This window comes from Propithecus coquereli, unplaced genomic scaffold, assembly GCF_000956105.1.
Source record: "Propithecus coquereli isolate 6110/MARCELLA unplaced genomic scaffold, Pcoq_1.0 Scaffold125, whole genome shotgun sequence".
NCBI classification, from domain to species: Eukaryota; Metazoa; Chordata; class Mammalia; order Primates; family Indriidae; genus Propithecus; species Propithecus coquereli.
Genome location: NW_012136636.1, coordinates 92,272 through 111,169, shown reverse-complemented (window position 1 = coordinate 111,169; position 18,898 = coordinate 92,272).

Sequence of the window (18,898 nt, the reverse complement as noted above, 5' to 3'; positions counted from 1 at the left end):
TGTGTGTGTGTGTGTGTGTGTGTGTGTGTGTGTGTGTGTGTGGTTTCTTTGTGTTAGGTGTCCATTTTCTTTTGCATATCATTGAATTTTCTTACAATCCATGTTCAAAATTCTTCTGCCATTTCAGTGTTCTGATTTTGGTTGGTATGCATTGACAGCGAGCCAGTGTTCCCTTTTGGGGGGTGGCATTTCCATGCGATTCTTCATACTTCAGAGTTCTTTCACTAATTCCTTCTCATCTGGAGTAGCAAACATCTCTGTTGCTTCTTACCTTTGGATTTTTGTTTGGATAATGATGTGGCCAGTTTAGTCTCTGAACCAGTAGGTGGTGCTTATGGATGAGAATCGACCACACTCTGTATGATGAGTCAGTAAATGTAGTATAAGGGCATGCAAATTGTCCTCCCGATCAGTAGGTGGTGCTTGCCAGGAGGAGCAAGCTGCAATGTTGTTTCTCTGTCCTGTAACCAGCTCTCATTCCCCTGGAAAGGCACTGTAGTGCCTCAGGTGATGGGTGAGGCACTGGGATTTCAGGTGTGTCTTTATTTTCCACCTCAACAGAGGCAGGTCTGGGAATGAGGTGGGGTGGGGCTGGGTTGGGTGAGCCTGACCTCAAGCTCCACAAATGCTGTTAGCAGGGGTCAAAGGTCTGTTCCCTGCCTCTGACGTGAAGTGTAGTTAGTATTAGTTAACTACATAAATGTAGTTAGTTTGGAAGAGAAGTACAGTAGCACAACATTATACAGTATTTCCAGCATACAAACCAGGCACAGTGGTGTGCACCTGTATGTAGTCCCAGGTACCTGGGAGGCTAAGGTGAGAGGATCACACAGGTATGATAGATGTAAATAACCTCAAAAGCATAGATAATAGTAAAGTGTGGTAAACGTACTAGGAAGTGATGAATTTTGATTTGTTACTAACTTTGTTTATAATATAATTTAATTGTAATTTGTGTACTTTAATTTTAAAAGTGGCTATTTTTAACAATTGGCTACAAAGATCCTGAGAATTTAACAATTGGGTCTTGGGGGCTGGAATGAGCTGTCTCAGGCATATTCCTGGTTACAAATGAGGATATTAACAAAATTCAAGCCTCTCTTCCACTATATTGATTAGGATTGTGCAAGAGAATGGTTGCCTAATCAGAGACTACACCCACTCCACTTGACATTAGGGGTGGCTCTGTGACAACTCTTTGCCAATGGGATCTGGGTGAAAATGAATCTGTCACTATTACCAAGTAGATTTGCCTTTGGTATTCTCTTCCCTCTACTGCAACCTGGTTGCATGAGATGACAGAACCAAAAGAACAAGGAGCCTGGATCCCTGAGTCACCATGTGGAAGAAGACAGCAGCTGGCAAAGAATACCCGCATTGGACTCCTACATAAGCTGTAAATGAACTTCTATGTATTAAATTCTGGAGTTGATTACAGCAGCTAGGGCTATCCTAAATAATACACAAACCAATTTTAATTTTCTATTTTTCTACAAAGACTGTGGATCTTATTTACAAAAATAAATATTTAAGGTAAATTTCCTCATAAAAACATTAAAATTGAAATCTTAGACATCAGGAAATGTACGTTTTAATGATTTTGTGCATGTTTTAATGATTTTGTGAGCTATTTTTAAATAGTATATAAATGCACAGAATAAATCTACTCTAACTTGGGGGTTATTCATCATCTTCAATTTTATTTATAAATTATGCCCTACATTGCTCCTTAGAGATGATATAAACTGTTTTTACCCTATATAAAAAGAATCATTATTTTAAAATTCCATTTATTGAAATAACATATTAGACAACTTATATTTCCAAAAAAATATAATCTGTACTGTAAAAATATTTAGGTTTTCTATTTTCCTTCTGAGAGCCGGGGTCAATGCGAATGTGAAAGCGTGTGTTTAACAGATCTGGATGCTGATGAAGTGTGAGTGATGGCACCCTTTGCAGCTGTGGAAACACTCGCTCTGTGGGGCCTGAACTTCACCCCAACACGTGAAAGGCTTTGAGGTCATCTTTAAAATATTATTTTCTTTCCATTTTCAAGGTTAAATGTAATATAATGGAGATTTTGGATGCCAAACGATTTTTGAAAGTCTTTGAAATAATTTCCAGTCGTGTTTAGAGGAAATGTATTCTAATCTTCCTCTCCTTAAACTCTCTCATGACACTGTGTATGACAACAGTTACTGAGAGATGACAGGTGAAACCTCTTGCACAGAGTGGCTTAAAGAAAAAATGTTCACAAGAGATTATCTCCGGTAATTCCTAATACTGATTGCCCTGTACTTTAAGAGTGTCTTATAATATAAAAAAAAAAAACAGTAATAATAATAATAATGGATAATAATAATATCTTCTATTTATTTTATTCTTTATGTTTAAAAACTTAAAATCTCTTTACATAGGTTGGCCAAAATACACTGTCATCAAGAAATTGAGCTAATAAGGGGGAATAATATAATATCTTTTCTTCATTCAAAAATTTTGAAACATCTCAAAAGGGGCAAAATAAACTCAACCTATGTACCTTTGAAATCTGTTTTATTTTCCAGATATGTGCTCCCTCTTTCGTACTACTCGTTTAGGCTAAGTAATATTAACGAATATTAAGTTTTTAATTTAAAGATAAAACTGGTCTTGGGATGAAATAGTTGAGAATATGCCCAAACTGTATACACACTAAGAGTGATGGTGTTCCTGTAAAATCATAAATAATGAGGAATAAAAATCATTTATGGAATAAACTCCAGTTATCAATTAACATCACATTAAACAGGAACATAAGGGACCTTTATTGACCAGAGTGAAATTTAGTCAATTTAGACATATCATTTCATCACAAAAAAAAAAAAACAAAAAAAACAAAAATAAGCATTTGTATAACTAGAATACAGCAGATAGGGCCCTAGTGATGTAAAGATTGTTAAGATATTTCTTTTGCCCCTTTGTGATGGAATGTTTGTCATCAAATGTACTTTAAATTCAACATAAAATTTGAACCATCTTAAATTTATTTACTAAATATACCACTAAAAGTCATCAATATAAAACCCCATTTGATAATAGGGAAGAATTTAGGGGTGAAGGTGTTCTTTTGTCTTTTCATTTCATTTTTCAACATGCAAATACCATAAGTGAGATTTCTGATTCACTTTTAATACATGAGGTGAATTTGGACTTCATTTACATATATGTTATCAATGCCATTTCAAGTAAAGAAACTGAGGAAGACATGTCAAAATGTAATTAATATATTCTTTCTTGTGATTAATATGTAAATACACACCAGAATTATAAAAATCTGTAGATTTCTTCCAGGATAAAGGGATTATATACTGAAATCTTGGATTAAACAAACACTAATGAGATTTTAATACTTCTGCTTGCCTTTATTATGCCCTTGAATAAACAAAATTGAAAAGCATAAAGCGTATTGCTTATAAATTATACAGAGTGTAAAAAATAAGTGTTTGTGGTTTTGTCTTTTTTTAAATTGGGTATTCAGTGTAGCACATATTGAAGATTAGTTAGAAATAAATCAGTAAGAATTCAAAAGAAAATAGAGTGGCATCTTAGAATTTGTGTAAAATGCTTTAAAAGTCACATTGATATATACTCAATTATGCAATATTTCCTGTAATCACAGCTGCTAATCTGTTCTAAAAACCCAGTCTTTAGGGTAAAGTGTTGAAAGCCTCTAGACAAGAGTAGGGACCCTACCACATATTTCAGTATATCCTATGTAAGTACTCATCTAAGCTTCCTTTTGTAAAATAGGCTATAAATCTGACTGCAAGAGAACTGCTCCAGAACTCATTAAATTATATGTATGCAATATGGATTTTCTAGATGTACCTCCAGTTTCAAATATGTCAAAGGCAATAGGTAATCATAGAAGTAAAATGATAGAAATAAAATGACATAGACTACTTAAAATTAATCTTAAATAATTGTGAATATTTGTGTGTATGTCAAGGGTGAAGGTTAGTGGAAATAACTTTGATCTCATCATCATAAATTGTCCTAGTTAATAGGTGTGTTGCGCTGAGCAATTAATTCTTAAAATTTAATAATACTAAATTTTTACCTTTGTGAAATTGAAGTAAAAATTTCAGCCTAATTCACTGATTAACTGGAACTATTAATCCCTGCCCACTTCATACTATGATTGCAAGAGTAAATTGATTTAAGGGTCATAAAAGAGTTTCAAAATTAGTAAGCCATCATGAGAAGATGATAATAATGTTATTAAAGCTTGTCTTCTTTTTTGTTTTTGTTTTTTTTGTTTTTTTGACACAGAGTCTTGCTCTGTCACCCAGGCTGGAGTACAGTGGCCAGATCATAGCTCACTGCAGCCTTGAATTCCTGGGCTCAAACTAGCCTCCTGCCTTAGCCTTCCAAGTAGCTGTGTGGCACCCAGCCTGGCTAATTTTTTAATTTTTTTTGCAAAGACAAGGTCTTGCTATGTCGCTCAGGCTGGTCTCAAATTCCTGGGTTAAACCGATCCTCCTGCCTTGGCCTCCCAAAGAGCTGGGATTTCAGATGTGACCCATAGCACCTGGCCTCAAGCTTGTCTTCTGTGATCACTATAGACCTCCTTTAAATAGGAATCTCAGTTGTCATCATTTACTGATTTTAATAAGCACATCAATCAAATACAGACTGAAGGCTTATTAAGGGTGAGATTCTGCATGAAATATTTTGGGGATATAAAGATGAATAATGGATATTCTCTGTACTTAAGAAATATTTAATTTACTTGAAGACACTTCGGCTGCAATGAACAATTCACAAGTCAATCTTATGACTCAAGCTTTTATTCCAAAATAATCAATACGCTTGTTGAGAGATATAGTAATCAATATTATATTCTTCTTACCTAGAGCAGAAGTCACTAGAGCTATAAACTGGTAGGAATAGTGGTGGTTTTGATGAATTGTTGGAGGCTGAGTGGACCAGCCCAAAAGTGGGAAATTCCTGGAGACCTCCGTCTTACAGGGCCACTGCACTGTCACGGACCACACTTGAAGAACTCCACAACGTTTTCATGGTAAAGGTCCAAGAAAAAGCGTCTCTGACTTTGGCATGGAAAGGGAAGAGTAAACATAGTAAAACCCAACCAGCAACTTCTCCATAAATTCTTTTACTCTCCAGGGTAAAGGACTTCACCACAGTACAATTATGAACTCTTATCCCAGCCAGGGGAAAGAAGTTTCTCCCCATTCCAACCCCCTCCAGCTGTGCCATATCAATAAGGAGGAAACATTTTAAAAAATAAAAACCTTAGTCAAGAGGGAACAGGGCTTCACAGAAATAAATTAGGAATGCTACAGCTAGGAAAAGGATAAGGAGGGGAAAGCTATAGCACCAGCAGAGTTATTAATATTAATCTGGACCCTACCCAACAAGAATTTCAAGACACAGGCTCTCTTTGTGAAATCCTCAAAGCCTAGATAGCACACAAAAACAAGGACACTAGGGGCATTTTAAGCCTCTGCTACCTACAGCTGCAATAAACATTGTATACAGGCCAATTTCTAGACACATGAATATACATCTGCACACAAATATCTATTCACTTCAATACCTATTATCTACAACAACATGTCTGGCTTTCAACAACAACAGCAAAAATCAAGGCTTGTTTTGCCAAAAGCAAAAACAAAACAAACAAACCACCAGTCTGGAACACACAAAGTAATCATGCAAATGAGACTCAGATATGCCTCAAGTGTTGAAAGTATTAAACAGGGATTTTAAAATAATCACCAGTAATAAGGAAAAAGTGGACAACATGCAAGACCTGATGGGTAATGTATGCAGAGAAATGGAAACTCTAACAACTATAGGGAAATGCTAAAAACCAAAAACATACAAACAGAAACGATGAATGCCCTCCATGGGATCCTCAATAGACTCTATGTGGCTGAGGAAGGAATCAGTAAACTTGAAAAGATATCAAACAAAAATGAATTTATAACATAAGAATAACTAGAATACCAAAGGAGAAAAATGAGAGAATGGAGTAGAAGGAATGGAGTTGAAGTAGAATGACTGAGAACATTCCCAAATTAATAACACATACCAAACCACAGATTCAGGAAGTTTAAAGAACATCAAGCAGGATCAATAGCAATAAACTATACCTAGGCATATCATACACAAACTGTATAAAACCAAAAGCAAAGAGAACCTTAAAGGAAAAGAGAGAAAGAGATAGAGAGAGAAAGAGAGAGAGAGAGAGAAACACCTTACCTATAGAGGAACAAGAATAATAATTACAGTGGATTTCTTAGGAGAAACCAAGTAAGAAGTGAGTGGAGTGAAATTTTTAAAGTGTTGAAAGAAAAGGAAAACAAAAAGCTCAATCCAAAATTATATAGACAGTGAAAATATCCTTCAAAAATAAAGGATAAAGACTTTCTCAAACAAACAAAAATTGAGGGCATCCATTGCTAACTGACCTGCTATGTTATAGGTCAAAAACTTAGATCTTCACGAAGCAAGGAAGGGTGGAAGAGAAGGAATAAATGAAGGAAAAATAAAATCTTTGCTTTTATTGTTTTAATTGATTTAAAAGATGACTCTTTGTATAAAGCAATAACAGCAAAAAATGTTTGAGTTTATATGTAAATGAAGTGAATAATAACAATTTCAGGGATATGCTATTATAAGGTAGATGCACTATAGGGGAAGTAATATGAAGTTATTTCAAAGTGGATTAGTTTTTTAAAAATGTGTGTTGTAAAATATAAGTACACCACTCACTGTGTTTTTAAAAAAGTATACATGATATGATAAATGAGGAGATTGAATGAAGTCATATAAAATGATCAATTAAAACCAGAGAGAGCAGAGAAGGAAATGGAGCAAATGCAATGAATTCAAAAGCAGTTACAAAAATGATAGACGTTAATCCAACCATATCAATAATTGCTGTAAATGTGAATGCTCTAAATATGCCAATGAAAAGACAGAGATTGTCAGAATGGATTAAAAGAAAACACCACTGTTAAGGAAAGTTTCACGTATGTGCTATTCCCTCTTGTCTACTTCAGCAACTTGAAGAACATGTGCACTAATCTTTCTTGTGCTCTTCTGCAAAATCATTCACACATTTCAAAGTCCTTTGTGTGACATAATGACAAGCTGGGAACATTGTGATCTAATTTGGCCTTGGCAATTTATCCACTAACTCTGTGAGCTTTGTGCCATCTGCAAATATGAGGTATATAACTTCTCTGTACTATTCAAGTAATTAATAAAATTGTTGGAATTTGATGGCCTCAAAGATTTCTCTTAGTCAACACTTTTTGAGTGGGCACTGTGTAGTACAAATCAATCAAAGAATACTACAGTCTAGTTCATATTTTTCCTACTTGGCCACAAGGATATTAGGGAACATTCAGATAACATTGAAATCTAAACAAATTTTGTCTGCTGCCACTGCCCAACTCCTGACATACCATTCTAATAACCATGAAAAATGCTGCCAAAAGGGCATAAATTGGTTTTAATTAAGCAATGGTGGCTCAAAAAGATTGATCTTTATTTCTAAACCATCAAACACAATTACTTTAAACAGCTCTAGAGTTTTATCACACTCATTTGGCTATGGTGTATGTGATTTTGTTTTCCTTTTGCAGATATCATGAGATATTTTCTGTGATCCCTCAAGAAATATTAAACTAAAGCTCAATAATTACATCTATACGTTTTCTTCAAGGGCTGGGATGGTATTCACCACCCATGAAACAAACTCATTTAGGTAAGTTAGGCAGGATCTTCTAATCTAATTATATTTTGCTTCACAAATTACATCATGTTTATTTATTCAACCAATATTTATTGAATACAGTTAAGTGCCAGGAGCTGAACTATTAATAAAAGAAGCAGCAAATCATGGTTGAGGGTTTACCTCATTTTTTCTGCTACCTGTTCATAACCCACATTTTCTTCTCTTGTTTATTTTCTACACATATTTTTTAAATGTGTCCAATTAATACACAAGCTTGATGATAGATTATAGGTAATTTCTATTATTTATATGTTAAAGACATGTTTAACAACAAATGGCAAAAATTTAATTATTTATTTGAAAATAATCGATTTGCTATAGAAGATAAGAAAATAGATGGAATGGATGAAATTCATATAAATATTAAGCCTAAAGAGTAACTAACTAAGGACTTTTTGCTATATGGGCCAAATTAATAGGAATTGTTAAGCATGTATAATAAGTTAACATGTTCATTTATGAGACATAGATATAAGTCTCAAGAAATGATAAATATTGATAATAAGATACTAACATGTAAGACATGCTAAAGAAAAGATAGAATTAATAGAAAATAAGATCAAATAAATACAAATGTCACTTAAAGATAAAAATGAGGGGAAAGACGAAGTCTTGTTATGCCACCTCTGAGCTGACAGCTCTGTCACCACTAGGGCAAATAATCTTTAGAGACATAACATATGGCTTATTCTGGCCATACATATACTTCCCCAAGATATGTAGATAAAACTCATAGTTTTTCAGTAACTAATTAGCAAGGTACAGCTTTGGCGTAGCATGTCTCCACCTCTCTCCTATTGAATAAGTGTGTACCATTAGCCTAAGAGTCTTAATTGACCTATCTCTCTTCACTGTTGACTCCATTTGAACTTGATTTAATAAGCCACGTGATTTGTGCATATTCACTTGGTACTTAAAATGTCTTTCCCAATATCATGGGTAATTTATTTGGTAGTGTAGTTGGAAGATATCACTGTATCGAAATAATTTTCTACAAAATAGCCATAAAATCTATCCCATAATATGTTTCCTGTCATTAGTAATTTACTCAAATGACTGAAGTCTAGAAAAGAGAGTGAAAATTGTTCAAAATATCTAGGAAAGAGGGCAAAAACCTTGTAGTAAAAGTCCATTTTTTACTCCATACCATGGTATTCTACTCACCTAAATGAGAAGGTTAATGAGAGGTTGTTAGAGAATGATAGTTAGAGTGTAGCATGGAAAATAATTTTCATGTAATATGAATATTACAGTATATTACAGAATATGAATACTACAGTATATGAAAACACAGTATGTGAATATTACAGTATAATAATGTAATAATCATTACATTATTATACTGAATTTATATTTATCTTTATTCTTTAAAAGATTTAGAGATAAGTAAAATTTTATATTACTCAGCAAATAAAATAAACATTATAAATATGAACTATTACTATAATTCTATTAACACGTGTGTATCTGTTTGCCATATTCCTGATTTACAGACTTATTTACTTTACCGAAAAAAAAAAAATCTATAGTGAATTTTCTTAATTGTAGATGTAGAGATAGATAAAAAGATATATTCCTTAATTACTACACTAATGACCATACCATTCGTTACAAATATTATAAATCAATTTGAATTTTGAAGTTATAATAAGAACATATTTAATTAGTGTGTTTCATCATAACAATAGTGTAATTTGAGGCACGGAACAGGCATAAGCTCAGGAATATTATCTATATTATAATGAACATTTATTTAGGCAGGAACAATATTGAAACAGCCATATTTGATGAGATGGAACACTCTTACAGCATTTTATTACTTAAAGAAATCATCCAGAGACAAAAACATGTCATACTCAGAAGATAAAAATAATGAAGCAAATTTCTTCAAAGTATCAATAACAAAATTGTTCATACTAATGTTAAAAGTTTATGTAATTCATACGAAAATCACTTGTATAACTGTAGATAATAAAAAATGTTAAAAATGAAACTCTTAATTTAATATCCCTTCCTCTAAATATATGAAAGTGTTGGCTTCATATTACTTTAGAAAGAGAAAATAATATTTATTCAATATATTTTAAAATCTAAAATAAAAGTTAGGCAAATTTTACATTATCAATTATTTTAATTATAAAAAAGAAATCACAAAATTAGTCATTTAAGGAAAAAATACAATTGTCCTGAGAGACTGGAGCTAAGTGGTCAAAATTAGTTTATAAACAATAGAGGATTTAATTTTGAAGCTCAGGATTTTGGTTGGCTTAACACAAGGTATGTTAAATTTTCAAATATCTGAAAAAAATGAGTATTTATTTTATTAAATAATGTACTTCATAGATAAGAATGCATGTCTTCCCAATGAGAGCCATTTTCTTCACACATTTAATACAATAGAAGTTTTAAGGACATAGAAAAGGAAAATTAAAACTGTAAACTTTAATGTATGGTGACTTTTTAAAAATGCTGGATTTAAAATAAATTCTAGGTAAATCATAGGATTTGAGTTTCTGTCTTGATCTCTAGAAAAAACATTTGATGACAGCGATGATTAGCAACATTAACAATGGTTTCTTTCCTCCACAGTGAACATAAAAGTTCACTTTTATGAAATACCTTGATTCTACCTTCGCCACATGACAGCACTTCTTTATAGTTTTATGTCATCACCAGGAGAGAATAACTTTGGATCTCCGTGCTGATTGTGTGGTATTTGGTATTAGGCTATCGTTTGCCCAGCCTAGAAATGCTGCTTTTACAGTTTCCCAGCCCTAGGTCATATGGTCGGTTTCATACTTCTACTTGTAAATAGGACTTCTCAGCAGTGTGCTACAAACAACAGTAGAGACTCTGCATGTCCTATCACTAAGAAATGACAGCAACCACTGCCCCATCAGCACAAATGTAATGATACCTCTGCTCTGTGACAATTATTTTTGAAAGACTATTGCAGAGAATAGATGGATTATAGAAATTAGGATCTTCCTATAAAAAAGACACCTGCACCCGAATGTTTATAGCAGTACAATTCACAATTGCAAAGATGTGGAAACAACCCAGGTGCCCATCAATACATGAGTGGATTAATGAAATGTGGTATATGTATACCATGGAGTACTATTCAGCTATAAGAAACAATGGTGATATAGCACCTCTTGTATACTCCTGGATAGAGCTGGAACCCATCCTACTAAGTGAAGTATCCCATGAATGGAAAAACAAGCACCACATGTACTCACCAGCCAATTAGTTTCACTGATCAACACCTAAGTGCACATATAGGAATATCATTTATCAGGAGTCAGGCAGATGGGAGGAGGGAGGAGGGGATGGATATATACAAACACCATCTGGGGGATGGACACGCTTGAAGCTCTGACTGGGGGAGTGGGGGCAAGGACAATGTAACCTAAACATGTGTACCCCCATAATATGCAGAAATAAACTTAAAAAAATAAAAATAAGAATAAAAAAGAAATCAGGGTCTTCCCATAAAAAACAAATTGAAGAACTATATAATAATGCAAACTAAAAACGTTTCATTATACTTTCAAAATTTAAATTTTATAATCAAGCAAAAATACAGTAGTAAAACCTTTTACTATGTTGAAAAACATTTGCATGATCTAATATTAGCTGCATTACATCTTAGCAATTTTTAAAGAAATGTTCCCAGGCTAAATATCATCTAGGCACAAATTCTTTCTGTATTCCATTTTCTGAGGACATTTCTAAGTAAGCTTTTGATGTGTGATTCTTTTGTGGAGTACATTGTGTCCATTTGGCAAACTGCTGATTCTGTTTATTTAAAGTTATGTTACGTAAAAATGGTGCCCATAATGAAGATTTGAGTGCTGCGTGCAATGTGTATGCTATTCTAAGGACATTACCGAGGACGCCTACTTGGTGCATTTATCCCTAATCGCACGTACAGCACTCAATTTCTTCAGGAGAAATACGGACCTAACGGAAATGCTTTGACTGGACTGGAGATCGTGTTTGTCAGCAACATCTGTCTTAATAGATAAGTAATTCCACTTGCTTATTCCAGATCCAGATTTGCAAAGTACCTCGTAATAATCATGATAAAGCCTCAGGACTCCTCAGAGAGCACATTAGAGAACCGAGAGATGGCTAGATCAACAATTTAAATAGAAGCATTTGTTTTTCCATCTAGTCGGGCAAAAGTTAGATTGCTCTGTTATCATGCTCTTATAGTCCATCAGGGACTGAAGTTCTGACTTCGCTGCTTCCTTAATATTTATGCTCTCATAAGTTTCCCACTTGGAATAGTGCAACGGAAATCACGAGCCTCTCGTCGAATACCATTTTCATTTTCAACTGTCTGAGAAAATTTACTTTTTTTGCTTTAGACATTATTTAAAGATAACATTGGCAACCCCCCTGTATTTGTATATATGCATGTAAAATATAAATGCACATATATTAAAAGCATTTTTCCTTATGCTACATACTTACGGAGGGTACATAAGCATCAAAATAATTGTGATGGGATATGCAAGTCAATACTGCATTAGATATTTCATATATGACACCAATTAAAGTCCTGTATAAATATCAGGAAATGTATCTGGGGGAAAAACCTAAAATTTATGCTTTTTTAAAGAGCACATGAGTAAAATGTACATCATAAAATAAGAATTGCACAGTACCACTGTAAATATGAAAATGAAAACAACATACAGTTCTGGGTGTCTGTGCCACTCATAGGCTATGTGAAGAGATGTTAGTGTGAAAAACGCATCCAGAAGAGGTTGGTCAAGTCGGGAATGACATGTTCTTTAAAGGTATGAATGCGGTTCTCATTTCTCAGAAATACATGAAATTAAAGATTGGAGAAGAGAGAAAGCAGTGAGGAATTCTATGGGAAACTTAAAAATTAGGCCAGAGTTCTGGAGCAGAAAGGGAATTTATGTGGCTCAGAAGAAAAAGAAAAAATTCTGTGGAGAATGTTTATTATTTTAGATGAGAATCACTTACTGCACCATGCACCCTTGTTTAACCAGAGAATAGCTAAACTAATAAGCAATAAAGAACATTCCAACTATGAAAGCACCAAATATACATGTTGACTTAGTCTTTTAGTATCAGATATTGTGTATCTCTGTGCTGAATATAATCTAACTTATAAAACACGACAGTAAGTATGGTAAAGACTTTTGTTTTCAAATGTCATATCCTGTTTACCCAGTCTTTCAAAACTAAGTCTGCAATACATATAAATAAATTACTCTCATAATCAAAGGAAGCAGGATTCTCTGTCCATCATCAATGTCATTCTTACATCCTCACTTAACTAAAAATGTTGAAAAGTCAAATATACCATCATAGAACAAAAAGGATTACACTGACTTCCAAATTGCATTTTGCTCATCTTTCTTTCTACAGAAAAAATTATGTGTAAACCATGTAAGTGAATCACATTTTCCCACTTTCTGTCAACCTCAAGTATAGATCTGCTTTTACGTAGTCCTATAGTATCCTCTGTGCATTTATATCCAGCATTGGTTTTGTATTAGTTTGGACAATATAAAATAAGAATTTTTCTATGTTACCAGAATTTCAGCGAGTACAAATACCATAGTTTTATGTCATTTGATTTACAAAGAATAATTTTAGCTCCATCCTACCTTTTAGAGGTACCTCCAACTACTAGAAATGTGAATGAATAAAGCATGAAAAATGGAGTATTTGCAAATGACTTATGAACAAGTTATTAATAATATTATAACTATTATATAACCTAAGAATTAATTATGCTGATCTAACCTGTATTTAGGAACTGAAATATAAGAAAATTTCTTCTCCAAATACCTATATTCCTTGTTTAAAATTCCACACATATGGATTTGGGATGTTCAAACTACACCTTTCATTCTTTATTTGTAACATGCAATTAGTAATACCCACATATATCCTGTCACTCTAAATTATTGAGTTTTTATTTTTTTAAAGCTATATTTGTCCAAAGTGATTCCAATAACCTTGAATAAGTTTCCAATTTTTTCTACCACCCTATTAAATATCAAATCCACCAAAAATTTTCAATACAAATAGAGATTATTTGTATATGTATAAGTTGTCTGGAAAGTTTTTAAATGTCAAAACATTTTACATGTTTTCTTTTGAATGATATTTTAAATATGTAAGTGCTACATGGTTGACTTAAAAACATGCCAACCTGTAGACCAGTCCAGTAGTAAATTGTCAGGTAGAATACAGAGAAGCACAAGAAAATGTTTGACATAAAATTTATAATACAGGTTTCAAATACCAAGCAAACATTATGAATGTGATAGGCAGTATGTTTACTAAAAATTCATCACTCCATTTGTCCATGACTTACATTCTATGAAGTTAACCCAAAAGCATAATACATTTAATTTGCTTCTAAAAAGTTTCTACTCAGTCAGTTTGAGTTCTTAATTTGATTTATTTTTATTTCAATTTATTAAATTGTGTTATTTGGAAATGAGTAAAGCTTTCTCTTTCAGCCTGGGCAAATTCCCTGTGTTGGCCCAATTACAAATATGCTGTCTTCAGCTGGTACGTAGCTTATTATTTAATGGAAGTCTTCAAAGTTATTTTCTTATTCAACATCTTTTCAACATAGTAACAATCTCTATATGTAACTCAAAGTAATAAAAATGGAATTTTATATGTGTTCCATAATCCCGACATTTCACACATGAATCTCAGTTGGTGACATTATCTATTTCAAATTCTGATCCAAACTCTATTGCCTTGCTAAAGATTAAATATGACACTGAATAAAAGCCTTTCTGAAGTTAAGGTCTAACACATCTTTGGTTTTCCCTGATAGTGGGCTTGTCATTCAATTGTAGAATAGCCTAGTAAGTTTTGTTCTTCATTTGAACTGATTTTTATCTAATTTACTATGATCCTCTTTGGTTCTTATTAATGATTCTTTTCAGAATCACCCTTGAAACCAGTTCATATAAAATAAATTACCTTTTAAAGTTTACACACTTGAGGTACCATAAGGCATCTTTCACCTTTTCACCTTGAATTAAGCAAATGTGCATAGATCAATTACAGAACATAAGAGTGCTCTGAGCTAATATCCATATCCTTTTGCACTCCTCCTACACCAAAGTTATTTCACACAGCTATGAGACTTCCAAAGGTTTTACAATACCTAAATTTAAAATGATATTCATAATTTGCATAATCAATTTTCTAACAGTATATATGGGGCCTTTTTATATGGCTCTTCATTTACTGTTGAAATCTGCCAACTGTGTAAGGGATAGTAGAGAATGAGATAAATAGTTTTCGTGTGGGGATTTGTGTTTATCTAAATAGGGGTAGGGCTGGCTTTGAGGTTGCTGTTGCTATGGTTACCCCCAGCGCAACAGATGCTTCAGATTCCTCTTGAACATCTTGTTTTGGATGGTGTATTCTATTCTGTGAAGGTTATATTCAAATGCTTGCTCCCCTTTTGGCTTTGGATCTTCCTTTTGGGATTTCTCCTTTGTGCTGCTTCCCAGAGAGAATCTGTATCTTGCAGCTGTATTTGGATGTTTTTGACTGGATGCGTGCTAGCAAGGTGGGGATGGAGAGCCAGTATGCACCCTGAACTTTAGACTAAGCCTCAGGCAGGCAGGCAATGTGAACCTGGGTCTCAGGGAAGCAACCTTCCGAATGGTCCTGCCCCTCCTCCAGGTGCAATTCAGGACCTAGCAGGCATTCCTGGTCCTGTGGTGGTGGTGGTTCCGTTTGTGTGTTGTCCTCCTTCCCTCCTGAGCTGCTGTGGGTTTCCACCAGTGCCTTCCAGCTAGTTTTTGTTATCTTTCCCCTTCAAATGTATTTAAGGTTTTGTTCCATTGAGGTATTAGTGTTCTACCGATACATAACAAATTATCATAAACTCAATGGCTTAAAACAAAAACAAATGATCTTACAGTTTCTGTAGGACAGACATCTGGCATGGTGTCTGCTGGTTTTCTGCTCAGGATATCACAAGGTTGAAATCAAATTGGCCAGGCTGAGTTCTCATCTGGAGGCTCTGTGGGAAAATACAGTTCCACCCACTTGCTTACTGCTAACAGTACTCAGTTCCTTGTGGTTACAGGACTGGGGTCCCCTTTCCTTACTGGCTGTCAGGCGGGCAGAGAGACTGCGCTGAGCTCTTTCAGGACAGCAAGTTCCTACCACGTGACCCCCTTCATCTTCAAAGTCAGCATGTCACATCCTTCTCACACTTCGAATTTCCCTGAACAGAGAAACTCTCTGCTTGTAAAAGGTTTATGTGATTAGGTGAGACCCACCTGAATAATCTCCCTGTTTTAAGGTCAGCAGTGCACAGGACATGACAGGAGTAAAATCTAGGTTGACATTTCCAGGGATTATGCAGAGCATGTGTACAAAGTGCAAGGGAAGTCCTGGAAGCTATTTTATAATTCTGCCTGGCTCAGAGAGATGGAGACAGAGGTCAGGACAGATTCAGCAGAGGCTGCTATTTCCTTCCCCGACCCATTCCCCTGGGGGAAGATTTCTCGGGATTCTGCCCCATGTTCTCTGTGAGCTCCTGGTGGGTTTACTGAAGGAGATGTCTGTAGAGGGTGTAAAGCCCCATATGCCTGTGTTCCCCAGTAGCTGCACACTCTCACCCTAAACCACACTTAGCCTTTAGCAATGTGTCATATATTTCTAGCTGAATCTTTTCACCAGCTTATGTGGAATTGAGCAGTGTCTACCTCAGGCAAACAAATGCCCGGACCTTCTCCCCACAGGCATTTATTTCTGTTTCTCCAGATTTTGGGATAGTTGTTTGCCCTGATACCTCAGTTCTTTAAAGGGTTAAGGGAAATTCTGAATTTTCAGTTTGTTTTGTTTTTTTTCTCTTACTGTAAAGGTGGGCGCGGTTCTCTTTCTCGCTCTGCATCTCTGAACTGAATTAGAGATTGCATGCTGACTTTGACGGTTTTATACACAAAAGTTTTACATTGTTATGCAGTCCAATGCATTGATATATTTTTTAATATGGTCTTTTTTTAATTCTCTATTTTTCTCCAAAGGGCTTTCTACTCTCTAAGACTGAATACATATGCATGGTTGAGTTCTATGTAAAGCTGTTACACTTAATTTTTAAATAAGTGTGAACAACTAAACATAAACTCAAAAGAATTTGATAAATTCTGAAATTTTTTTAGATCTGTTGTCCACTTGAATTTTCTAGGCCTCTCAAATACAGCTGGGCCTGCCTCTTCTCCATTAAAAACCCATTTCCTGTATGTAGATTAAGCCTCACTGTAGCTATATGGTTTTCCTTACTATTTCCTAAATACAGTGTTTTTGGCTTCATTCCTATACTAAAGTTTGTGAACATCTCCTGCTGTGAATTACTTTCCATCTCTTCTTGGCCAGTTCATGTCCATGTATTTCCTTGATACACCATTCTCACCCCCAGGTATTCTTCCCTAGGCTATGTATGTGTAATTTGTGTTTCCATATGCCTTTCTTTACTTATCTTACCCTTACTCTGGTTATTGCTACTCTGTTATCTGTGGAATAGTATAAAGAGCATTGGTGAAACTTAGGAACTTATTTTATAGTGTTTGCACATTTATCATGTGATGCAGTGTATTTTGATAGCACTCAAATTCAGTTGCCTCATATATAAGATAAATGTTCAGCAAATTCACCATAGGTCCATTATTCCACCAAAGTTCCATAATTCCAAGCAGTTTTAGGCTTCTCAAAAGCAGTTCCATTGTATTCTTCTTTTTGTTTTTTTCAGTGTGCCATGTACTGTGACATATAATAAACATAGTCTTAGTTAAATAAATATGTGTGGAATAAACAGATTACATCAAGAGTCTTCCTGGGAATCATTCCATCTAGCAAAACCTCTATCAAGTGTATTTGTGTACTGAATTTCCTACTGTCACGGAAAAGTAGGAACTCTGAAACATGCAAGGAAGATGCGGGTCCCAAGTTAGTTATGCAGCTAGGAAGTGCAGTGTAGAAGGTGAATCCACATCTCTGTTTTCATCACCAATATAGTGTCTGCTGCAAGATGCAAAATGTTGATGCAGAAACTCACTTTATGCTATTAAAAAAAAATTATCTTTAGTGTCTTCAAGATGAAAAACTGAGCATCAAATATAAAAAGAAAAGTTTCAGTCTATCATTCAACCCTACCTAGACTCACCAGAAAGGAAAACAAACAAGGAAGGGGGAAAAAATATTTTTAAAAAATTAATTCCTCTTCACATCTTGGTTTTATTCTTATTGTAAAATTTTTCTCTTTAAAACATACCAAAGGTAAGGTGTAAAATTTCAACATACGATTCCAGTAAGTATTACTTTATGTCCAAATTGAAACACCAAGGAAAGCTCCCCACATCAAGCATGGTTCATAACCTTCATGCATGGCACTCTGTCATTCTCCTATTTATTTATTTATTTATGTTCCCCATCTTTAATCCAAAAGAGCCCTGGGGCTTTGGTCCAATGCTCTATGGATAAGAAGTTTTTTGTGGCATGAGTGAGTTGCATCATTTCTAAGTGATCTTCCATTCGGCATGCCTCAGGCTTGCGGGGCAGTTGAAGATGGATGAGGATGTCAGGTCACAGTAAGTTAGACATTAATCCATGCTCCCACTGCAGTGACAGGTGGGTGATGGGAAAGAGCAGTGATGTAAGTTTGTGTGCCGCCCAGCTCTTGCCATTTTTTATATCACTTGCTAACTCCTCCTGAAATGAGAGAAACCTTGCTAAAAATCCACTTCAGACTGAAACATGCTCCATTCCATGGAAGTTACTGTTATTTCATCCCATGACATTTCCTTAGGCTTCAGGTATATTTTAATTCTACTAAATAGTCAGGTAGACTCATGTTTCATCTACTTACACTGAGATATTTCCGTCCATGAGTCCAACGTATTTCAGCCGATAAGTCACATAAAAACCTTAAAGGCAAATGGACTTATTTTGTTTTATTGCTTATTATATAATCTATTGCTCTGCTCTATCTTTAATTGTACTTAAATGAATTCTAATGTGAAGTTAAATACCATGGTGTTAGTTGAATGA